This window comes from Eriocheir sinensis, unplaced genomic scaffold (genome assembly GCF_024679095.1).
Source record: "Eriocheir sinensis breed Jianghai 21 unplaced genomic scaffold, ASM2467909v1 Scaffold1284, whole genome shotgun sequence".
Taxonomy (NCBI): domain Eukaryota; kingdom Metazoa; phylum Arthropoda; class Malacostraca; order Decapoda; family Varunidae; genus Eriocheir; species Eriocheir sinensis.
The window spans coordinates 49,532-61,058 of NW_026110611.1; the positions used below are offsets into that span (position 1 = coordinate 49,532).

Consider the following 11,527-nt stretch of genomic DNA (forward strand, 5'->3'; position numbering starts at 1 on the left):
AACACAGCTGAGACTTGTAGTGTGGAGATAATTGGGTAGACTCACTCCACCCTTGCTCGCCTCACGTGCTAGCAGACCAGCAGCTGCTGGATCTATGCTTGTATAGCAGACTGTAGGTCTATAAACTATAGGTAGAGTACCATGAGTAGTGCTTACAGCTTGAGTGCCACAGGCAATGGAGGGGAATGATTGGGAGGGCTGGCCCAACCAACCCCCCATCCTCCCTCTGCCAGCACATGAGGGCAGTGGTGGGCTGTAGGGGTGCAGGAGCAATGAGTAAACAAGTCACTCCATGGCAGGATATTTAAATGTCACCTCATTGCTTAATGACATATTACTAATATTATTGGCCTGGTCGTCATAGGTATGAGGTAGGTTGCATACCTCCAAACTTGAGGACTGCCTGTAATGGCCGCAGAGAACACAGCAAACACTGCATTGCTGCTGCTGACACTGTTCACAGGTATCAACTGCTGCTTGTGATTATCATTCAGTTTCTTCATTATTAAATTCTTATAGAAAACATTCATTGGAAATACTTCACAGTAGTACAGTGTGCTTAAGCACCTGGAGCTGAAAAAAAATTGCAGACACTTGGTGTCACTGTCCATGGTTGACATGTATTGGAAGTTTTCAAATAGCTTGTTTTAGTTATTTTTTCCTAAATGTGGTGCTCGGGTGTGTGGCACTGCCAGACCCAGGGTGCCAGACAAGTATATTCCTGCCCGGACTTTTGGCCTTACAACCATTACTCCGGGAAATGGAGAGTCCAGTCCAACACTTTGTAATGGATTCTTTCAACTCATTTACATTTTAACATAATGAAAAAAAACAAAAAACAATAAAACTCAATAACCCCACAGGAGAGTGTTTTTTATATTCCAGGTTTTTTTTCCTGCAAAGACAGATATAGATAGATATATTGATGATAACTGAATGTATTTATTAGAAATATGACAGACTAGCAAAAGATAGATATATTGATAACTGAATGTATTTATTAGAAATATGACAGACTGGCAGACAGATATATTGATAATTGAATGTATTTAAAGATATGGCAGACAGATATATTGATAACTGAATGTATTTATTAGAGATATGACAGACTGGCAGACAGATATATTGATAATTGAATGTATTTAAAGATATGGCAGACAGATATATTGATAACTGAATGTATTTATTAGAGATATGACAGACAGATATATTGATAACTGAATGTATTTATTAGAGATATGACAGACAGATATATTGATAACTGAATGTATTTATTAGAGATATGACAGACAGATATATTGATAACTGAATGTATTTATTAGAGATATGACAGACAGATATATTGATAACTGAATGTATTTAGAGATATGACAGACAGATATATTGATAACTGAATGTATTTAGAGATATGACAGACAGATATATTGATAACTGAATGTATTTAAAGATATGACAGACAGATATATTGATAACTGAATGTATTTAAAGATATGACAGACAGATATATTGATAACTGAATGTATTTATTAGAGATATGGCAGACAGATATATTGATAACTGAATGTATTTATTAGAGATATGACAGACAGATATATTGATAACTGAATGTATTTATTAGAGATATGACAGACAGATATATTGATAACTGAATGTATTTATTAGAGATATGACAGACAGATATATTGATAACTGAATGTATTTATTAGAGATATGACAGACAGATATATTGATAACTGAATGTATTTATTAGAGATATGACAGACAGATATATTGATAACTGAATGTATTTATTAGAGATATGACAGACAGATATATTGATAACTGAATGTATTTATTAGAGATATGAACAGATATATTGATAACTGAATGTATTTAGAGATATGACAGACAGATATATTGATAACTGAATGTATTTAGAGATATGGCAGACAGATATATTGATAACTGAATGTATTTATTAGAGATATGACAGACAGATATATTGATAACTGAATGTATTTATTAGAGATATGACAGACAGATATATTGATAACTGAATGTATTTATTAGAGATATGACAGACAGATATATTGATAACTGAATGTATTTATTAGAGATATGGCAGACAGATATATTGATAACTGAATGTATTTATTAGAGATATGACAGACAGATATATTGATAACTGAATGTATTTAGAGATATGACAGACAGATATATTGATAACTGAATGTATTTAAAGATATGACAGACAGATATATTGATAACTGAATGTATTTAAAGATATGACAGACAGATATACTGATAACTGAATGTATTTAAAGATATGACAGACAGATATATTGATAACTGAATGTATTTATTAGAGATATGACAGACTGGCAGACAGATATATTGATAACTGAATGTATTTAGAGATATGACAGACAGATATATTGATAACTGAATGTATTTAAAGACATGACAGACAGATATATTGATAACTGAATGTATTTAAAGATATGACAGACAGATATATTGATAACTGAATGTATTTAAAGACATGACAGACAGATATATTGATAACTGAATGTATTTAAAGATATGACAGACAGATATATTGATAACTGAATGTATTTAGAGATATGACAGACAGATATATTGATAACTGAATGTATTTAGAGATATGACAGACAGATATATTGATAACTGAATGTATTTAAAGATATGACAGACAGATATATTGATAACTGAATGTATTTAAAGATATGACAGACAGATATATTGATAACTGAATGTATTTAAAGATATGACAGACAGATGTATTGATAACTGAATGTATTTAAAGATATGACAGACAGATATATTGATAACTGAATGTATTTAAAGATATGACAGACAGATATATTGATAACTGAATGTATTTAGAGATATGACAGACAGATATATTGATAACTGAATGTATTTAGAGATATGACAGACTGTCAAAGGCATACACAGCTAGAGTCACACATGTAAAGGCCAAGCCACTCACTTCTATGAGGGGGTCTGCATGACAGCAAGGCACTGGGCAGGCAAGACATGGCACTGGTCTTTGCTGCTGTGGTCAGAGGGGCTGGGTGGTGCCCACCTGTTGGGCACAAAACACAGTTACTGGCACCATGCTTCCATTATCTTTAATCTAACATAACACTCTCTCTTGTTGGTGTCATATCTCCATCATATCATATTTGCCACTCTTGCTTTGTACTGCTGGGGACAGAATGACATGCAAATATAGGTACATGAGCAAGGCCAAAGGCATGGGAACAGATCCTTGGAGACAAAAATAACATCTCATGATCTAGGGAAAGATCACCCATTAAAACATGCATACTCATTCTTCATTCAGGTCTGAGAATTTACAAGCTTTCCCTCAATTGAAAACTTATATCAGAGTATTTGCGTTACATTTGATACAAGCTTTACCGTTAAATTACACTGTCCTTCAATCTTTTCTCCATTAAAAACTAAAGTATCGACTATCTTGCTAACAATCATCTCCAGTGACTTGATTATGCACCTTGCATTTCATGACAATCAAATTAATCACAATTTTTACACCACAAAGTCACCAGTGAAGGATCAACCCTCATGGAACTCAGTCACCTGAGACAAGACTGGAAGCAGCTTCTCAAGTTCCTGATTTATGGAGTATGAGACACAAGCAAACAAGGGACAAGCCTCATTCTTCAGTGCAATGTCACTGAGCTGAGCAAGACTTGCCTTACATCCAAGGACCAACTGAAACATTAGACCAATAATGGGTTTAAAGCATGATATTAACAAGTCATGTGTGAAGACAGGGCAAAGGTGTGAGTTCACCACAGGAGGTACATGGAATGTCCCAAGCTAAGTGTATGCTTGCATGCATGTGTGTGTGTGTGTGTGTGTGTGTGTGTGTGTGTGTGTGTGTGTGTGTGTGCTTCAGATACTGCCTCACCTTCTCACAGGTAATCACCAGGTCCACCGTCAGCTGCCCGGCACTCACTGTTGGCTGCAAAATGCAAGAAAAGGAGCAAGTTCAGTGAATTCAATGAAGAACACAACAAATGATTGGTAAATTGGTTGCTTCAAGTTGATGGATAAAAAACTTGATCATTGCTAATTTACTGAAAGATCACCTACGTTAGCATTCAACAGACGAAAGTCACTACCATTCCATTTATGGAGAAAGTACTGAACATTATATGAGATGGAATATTAAAGACACCCACGAAGAACAAATTAAAGGTAACAACACTGGGGAGGAAAGTGTTTGTGGATACAATGCACTAGTCTAATGTTATTCTATATGAGGAAGGAGCACTGGCTTAGCTGGACTTTGATAGTACTAGCTTATTTCACTACTACTGGAATTGATATCAAGGGTACAAAAATGAGGCTACCAATTTCTGATAAACTATATCATTCTAAACCAAGAACAATATAGATTCCTTGTCAACAAATTGTATTCTTAACCCGGTGGTGGTGGTAGCAGCGGGGATCATGTTTCTTAATGGTCCCTCAGAGCGAGAAAAATGAGAAAAAAACATCACTCACACAAATCATTTCATAATATATATCAAAGCATTTGAGATCAGTTTATGTATCATCAATTTTGGGGGGTTTATATCTTGGCACAAATTTGGCCCGTCACTGCTACACGGTAAAGCCACAAATTTGGCCCGTCGCTGCTACACGGTAAAGCCACATATTTGGCCCGTCACTGCTACACGGTAAAGCCACAAATTTGGTCCGTCGCTACTACACGGTAAAGCCACAAATTTAGCCCGTCGCTGCTACACGGTAAAGCCACAAATTTGGTCCGTTGCTGCTACACGGTAAAGCCACAAATTTAGCCTGTCGCTGCTACACGGTAAAGCACTGCTACATGGTAAAGCCACAAATTTGGCCGGTCACTGCTACACGGTAAAGCCACAAATTTAGCCCGTCACTGCTACATGGTAAAGCCACAAATTTGGCCGGTCACTGCTACATGGTAAAGCCACAAATTTAGCCCGTCACTGCTACATGGTAAGGCCACAAATTTGGGCGGTCACTGCTACATGGTAAAGCCACAAATTTGGCCCGTCACTGCTACACGGTAAAGACACAAATTTGGCCCATCACTGCTACACGGTAAAGACACAAATTTGGCCCATCACTGCTACACGGTAAAGACACAAATTTGGCCGGTCACTGCTACACGGTAAAGACACAAATTTGGCCCGTCACTGCTACACGGTAAAGACACAAATTTGGCCCGTCACTGTTACCGGGTTAATGCATGTAAGCTTAAAGACAAAAACTGAGACCCTAACTGTTACATAGGAATTACTATACTGTACATGGTAAAGTTTTGTAAACACAGGAGCAAATTTAAAATGGCATACTATTGAGAACACATATAACACTGGGTCAAGGCACTGACTCGCCAAGATCAAGCTGTACTTGGTAAAAACACTGCTAAGGACACTGAGGGAAATTGCGTGTTTCTGTGCGTGGCAAAAAATCCCTTGAATATATTTAACCCGGTAGCAGCGGGGATCATGTTTCTTAATGGTCCCTCCAAGCGAGAAAAATGAGAAAAAATCACCCCTCATACAAACCATTTCATAATACGTATATATCAAAGCATTTGTGATCAGTTTATGTATCATCTATTTTTGGAGTTTATATCATGGCACAAATTTGGCCCGTCGCTGCTACACGGTAAAGCCACAAATTTGGCCCGTCGCTGCTACCAGGTTATACTACCCAACCTAACCTTACATAACCTTCTAACGGGGGGCTTCACCCCTCTTGACCCCCCCCTCTTCTATGGACAATGAGTGAAATTGCGAGGTTTCCGTATGTGGCAAAAAATCCCTCAAATATATTTAAACTACTCAAACCTAACCTTACATAACCTTCCAACGGGGGGCTTCACCCCTCTCGACCCCCCCTCTGCTATAAACACTGAGTGAAGTAACAAGGTTTCTGAACGTGGCAAAAAATCCCTCTAATATATTCAAACGGTAAATCTTGGGAATAGCGGCTCCTAGCGGGTGCACTTTTAGGGCACGGTGTGGTGGTAATTACAACATTTCCAGCACGTACAACTGGTTTTGACAAGCGGACAGGTGGCTTGTTTATGTCACAAGGGTGTATATTTCCACGCGGGCTCTTCCCTTTCTTCACCCTGGAGCTTGCAGTCTCATCGCCCATTGACTTGGAAGAAACTGTGAGGCCGGCGTGGAAATATACACCCTTGTGACATAAACACACCTGTCCACTAGTCAAAACCCCGTCGTACCTGCTGGAAATGTTGTAATTACCACCACACCGTGCCCTAAACGCACACCACCCGCTAGGAGCCGCTATTCCCAAGATTTACCATTCAAACTACTCCAACCTAACTTTACATGACCTTCTAACTGGGGGGCTTCACCCCTCTCGGCCGCCTCTCTGCAATAAAGACTGAGTGAAAGTGCGAGGTTTCCATACGTGGCAAAAAATTCCTCAAATATAATTATCTAGACTACTTCACCCTAACTTTACCTAATCTTATAATGGGGGGGCTTCACCCCTCTCCACCCCCCCTTTTCTATGGACACTGAGTGAAATTGCAATGTGTCCATGTGGCAAAGAATCCCTCAAATATATTTAAACTACTCAAACCTAACTTTATGTAACCTTGTAATGGGGCCCGCAGGGGTCTGGGGTAAATTACCCCCAAGTGGGGTAATTTGGTCTTTTTTGTGGGGTAATCAGCAGACAAAGGTGGCCAAAAAAAAATTTCTAAGTATAATAATTCTAGCCATTGCATTAGGCTTTAGACGAGGGCCGCTGAATCCGTCCTTTTAGTCAACAGTTCCCTGCATAATATACCACATACAAATATATCAACACATTTTTTTTAAGTATGGGCTACAAAGCAGTTGTGCAAGCCTAAGCAAAATGGGGTAAAGGAGGTGTGGAGAGCATGCAGGGTAATGAGACAACAATGGTTGGGGGCTTCACTCCCTCTTCTATGGAGACTGAGTGATATTGCGTGGTTTCCATACGTGGCAAACAATGGCTAAATGTATGGAATTTCCCTACATCAAGATAAATGTAAAGAATTTCCCTACATCTAGGGTATTTTTCAACCCACATAACTGAAAAACATTTCCTGTTTGCCGCTGTATTCCCCACACTCCCAAAGGCCGTGAGAGAATGGAAGGAGAGAGAGAGAGAGAGAGAGAGAGAGAGAGTGAAGAGGAAGAGAAAGAGAGAGGGGGCCCATCCTGCCACACACCCATGGTTGGAATTCACCCCCCATGCCCACCCAGCCACACACCCATGGTTGGAATTCACCCACCATGCCCACCCTGCCACACACCCATGGTTGGAATTCACCCCCCATGCCCACCCAGCCACACCCCCATGGTTGGAATTCACCCCCCATGCCCACCCACCCACACCCCCATGGTTGGAATTCACCCCCCACGCCCACACAGCCACACACCCATGGTTGGAATTCACCCACCATGCCCACCCTGCCACACGCCCATGGTTGGAATTCACCCACCATGCCCACCCCGCCACACGCCCAAGGTTGGAATTCACCCCCCATGCCCACCCCGCCACACACCCATGGTTGGAATTCACCCTCCATGCCCACTCCACCACACACCCATGGTTGGAATTCACCCCCCATGCCCACCCCGCCACACACCCATGGTTGGAATTCACCCCCATGCCCACCTGCCACACGCCCATGGTTGGAACTCACCCCCATGCCCACCCTGCCACACACCCATGGTTGGAACTCACCCCCCCTGCCCACCCAGCCACACACCCATGGTTGGATTTCACCCCCCATGCCCACCCCCCCCCACACCCATGGTTGGAATTCACCCCCATGCCCACCCGCCACACACCCATGGTTGGAATTCACCCCATGCCCACCCGCCACACGCCCATGGTTGAATTCACCCCATGCCCACCCCGCCACACGCCCATGGTTGAATTCACCCCATGCCCACCCCGCCACACGCCCATGGTTGAATTCACCCCCATGCCCACCCCACACACCCATGGTTGGAATTCACTCCCATGCCCACCCACCACACACCCATGGTTGGAATTCACCACCATGCCCACCCCACACACACACCCATGGTTGCAATTCAACCCCCATGCCCACCCTAACACACACCCATGGTTGGAATTCACTCCCCATGCCCACCCTGCCACACACCCATGGTTGGAATTCACCCCCATGCCCACCCCCCCACACGCCCATGGTTGGAATTCACTCCCATGCCCATACCACACACCCATGGTTGGAATTCACCCCATGCCCACCCTGCCACACACACATGGTTGGAATTCACCCCACATGCCCACCCAGCCACACACCCATGGTTTGAATTCACCCCCATGCCCACCCCACACACGCCCATGGTTGGAATTCACCCCATGCCCACCGCCACACAACCATGGTTGGAATTCACCCCATGCCCACCCTGCCACACACCCATGGTTGGAATTCACTCCCCATGCCCACCCCGCCACACGCCCATGGTTGGAATTCACCCCCCATGCCCACCCAGCCACACAACCATGGTTGGAATTCACCCCATGCCCACCTGCCACACACCCATGGTTAGAATCCACTAACATGCCCACCCCACCACACACCCATGGTTGGAATTCACCCCCCATGCCCACCCTGCCACACGCCCATGGTTGGAATTCACCATGCCCACCTGCCACACGCCCAAGGTTGAATTCACCCCATGCCCACCCAGCCACACACCCATGGTTGGAATTCACCCCCCATGCCCACCCCGCCACACGCCCATGATTGGAATTCACCCCCATGCCCACCCGCCACACACCCATGGTTGAATTCACCCCATGCCCACCCGCCACAAACCCATGGTTGGAATTCACCCCTCATGCCCACCCTGCCACACACCCATGGTTGGAATTCACCCCCCATGCCCACCCCGCCACACGCCCATGGTTGGAATTCACCCCCCATGCCCATACCGCCACACACCCATGGTTGGAATTCACCCCCATGCCCACCCCGCCACACGCCCATGGTTGGAATTCACTCCCCATGCCCACTCCGCCACACACCCATGGTTGGAATTCACCCCCATGCCCGCCCCGCCACACACCCATGGTTTGAATTCATCCCCCATGCCCACCCTAACACACACCCATGGTTGAAATTCACTCCCCATACTCACCCTGCCACACACCCATGGTTGGAATTCACCCATCATGTTCACCCTGCCACACACCCATGGTTGGAATTCACCCCCCATGCCCACCCTGCCACACGCCCATGGTTGGAATTCACCCCCCATGCCCAGACCGCCACACACCCATGGTTGAATTCACCCCATGCCCACCCTGCCACACACCCATGGTTGGAATTCACCCCCCATGCCCACCCGGCCACACACCCATGGTTGTAATTCACCCCCCATGCACACCCTGCCACACCCCCATGGTTGGAATTCACTCCCCATGCCCACCCCGCCACACGCCCATGGTTGGAATTCACTCCCCATGCCCACCCTGCCACACACCCATGGTTGGAATTCACTCCCCATGCACACCCCGCCACACGCCCATGGTTGGAATTCACCCCCCATGCCCACCCCGCCACACGCCCATGGTTGGAATTCACTCCCCATGCCCACCCCGCCACACACCCATGGTTGGAATTCACCCCCCATGCTCACCCTGCCACACGCCCATGGTTGGAATTCACCCCCCATGCCCACCCTGCCACACGCCCATGGTTGGAATTCACCCCATGCCCACCCGCCACACACACCCATGGTTGGAATTCCCCACCATGCTCACCTGCCACACGCCCATGGTTGGAATTCACCCCCCATGCTCACCCTGCCACACGCCCATGGTTGGAATTCACCCCCCATGCTCACCCTGCCACACACCCATGGTTGGAATTCACCCCCCATGCCCCCCCCGCCCCACACCCAAGGTTGGAATTCACCCCCCATGCCCATCCCGCCACACAACCATGGTTGGAATTCACTCCATGCCCACCCGGCCACACACCCATGGTTGGAATTCACCCCCCATGCCCACCCCGCCACACGCCCATGGTTGGAATTCACCCCCCATGCCCACCCCGCCACACACCCATGGTTGGAATTCACCCCCATGCCCACCCCGCCACACACCCATGGTTGGAATTCACCCCCCATGCTCACCCTGCCACACACCCATGGTTGGAATTCACCCCCATGCCCACCCCGCCCACTCTGCCAGACGCCCATGATTGGAATTCACCCCCATGCCCACCTCGCCCACCCTGCCACACGCCCATGGTTGGAGTTCACCCCCCACGCCCACAGCCTTCCCCCCACAAATAAAACATCCGTAACAGACAAAAAAAACACGCCTTAAAACACGGCCGCCAGAATTAGAAGGGGGATGTCAGCCACACAGGCCTATAAAACAGCCTATATCTCCGCCCAGGCTTACCCCCGTGGCACTCCAGGCGGAAAGCAGAACGGTGAAGAGTGCCAAGTGCCAGGCAGACAGTAACAGCCTCCTTCACCATGAATAAACCGAGGAAATCACTTTATAATTCTCCGCTTCGTTTTGTCCCGTCTGCCAGTCCGCCATCTTGAAGGACTACTTGTTTTAATGGTACCGATAACAGATTATTGGTACTTGTTTTGGTATCGGACCTGCTGGTGTTTTGATACCGGTATTGAATTGTTGGTTCTAGTTTGGGAACCATTAATGGAGTATAAAAACCAGTATTGGCGTATTGGTTCTGGTTTGGGTACCGGTATGCAATTATCGGTACCATGTATAGGAGATAGCAGGCCCACTCAGAATAGGTACCGGTTCCGTAGTCATTGGTACCGGTAATATTGGTACCTACCACTACTACCACTATTACTACTACTGCTACAAGTACATGATGAAAATAGCAACATTAATAATAATAATAATAATAATAATAATAATAATAATAATAATAATAATAATAATAATATATAGGCCTAATATATTAGTGAAGTAGTGTGTGTGTGTGTGTGTGTGTGTGTGTGTGTGTGTGTGTGTGTGTGTCAGAGATTTACATAGATTTACAAAGAAAATCAGACCACACAGACCCCATGGTCTGGAGGTATAGTTGGTGGAGTGGACGGACATGATGCCATTCACTGCCTTGACATCAACCTGTCATTCTCATGCCGTCAAAACCTGGTGGTTACCCGGGTGAGAGGTCATGCTTCGGGCTGTGTCTTATCCATTGTGACGGTGTTGTTTACTGATAGCTACACTGGAACCATTTCCACACATTAAGCCTCCATGGTGGGAACTAACAGGATGGAGAGAAGAAAAGAAACACCAATAGAAAGGAAATTAATGTAGGAACAAGAGAAAAATTAGTTAACACTCACCACTCTGTCCCTCCTCATCTTCTTCAGGTCCTAGTGTCTGGAAATCAGGTTTGGTGTTAACTGTGTAAACATTACCACACTTTGATATATATAGCATTATAAATTGGGTGCTACTT

General features: G+C 45.0%; 1 long non-coding RNA gene across 1 annotated transcript; it reads right to left on the reverse strand.

The window, feature by feature from the left end:
* Window positions 1–2,125: 2,125 nt before the first annotated feature.
* LOC126989742 (uncharacterized) lies at window positions 2,126–10,793 on the reverse strand. The gene is made up of 3 exons (XR_007743663.1): window positions 10,480–10,793; window positions 3,941–3,994; window positions 2,126–3,088 (listed from the first exon to the last, which is right to left on the reverse strand). It is a non-coding gene; the product is annotated as an uncharacterized LOC126989742 (long non-coding RNA).
* Between the last annotated feature and the right edge of the window lie 734 nt (window positions 10,794–11,527).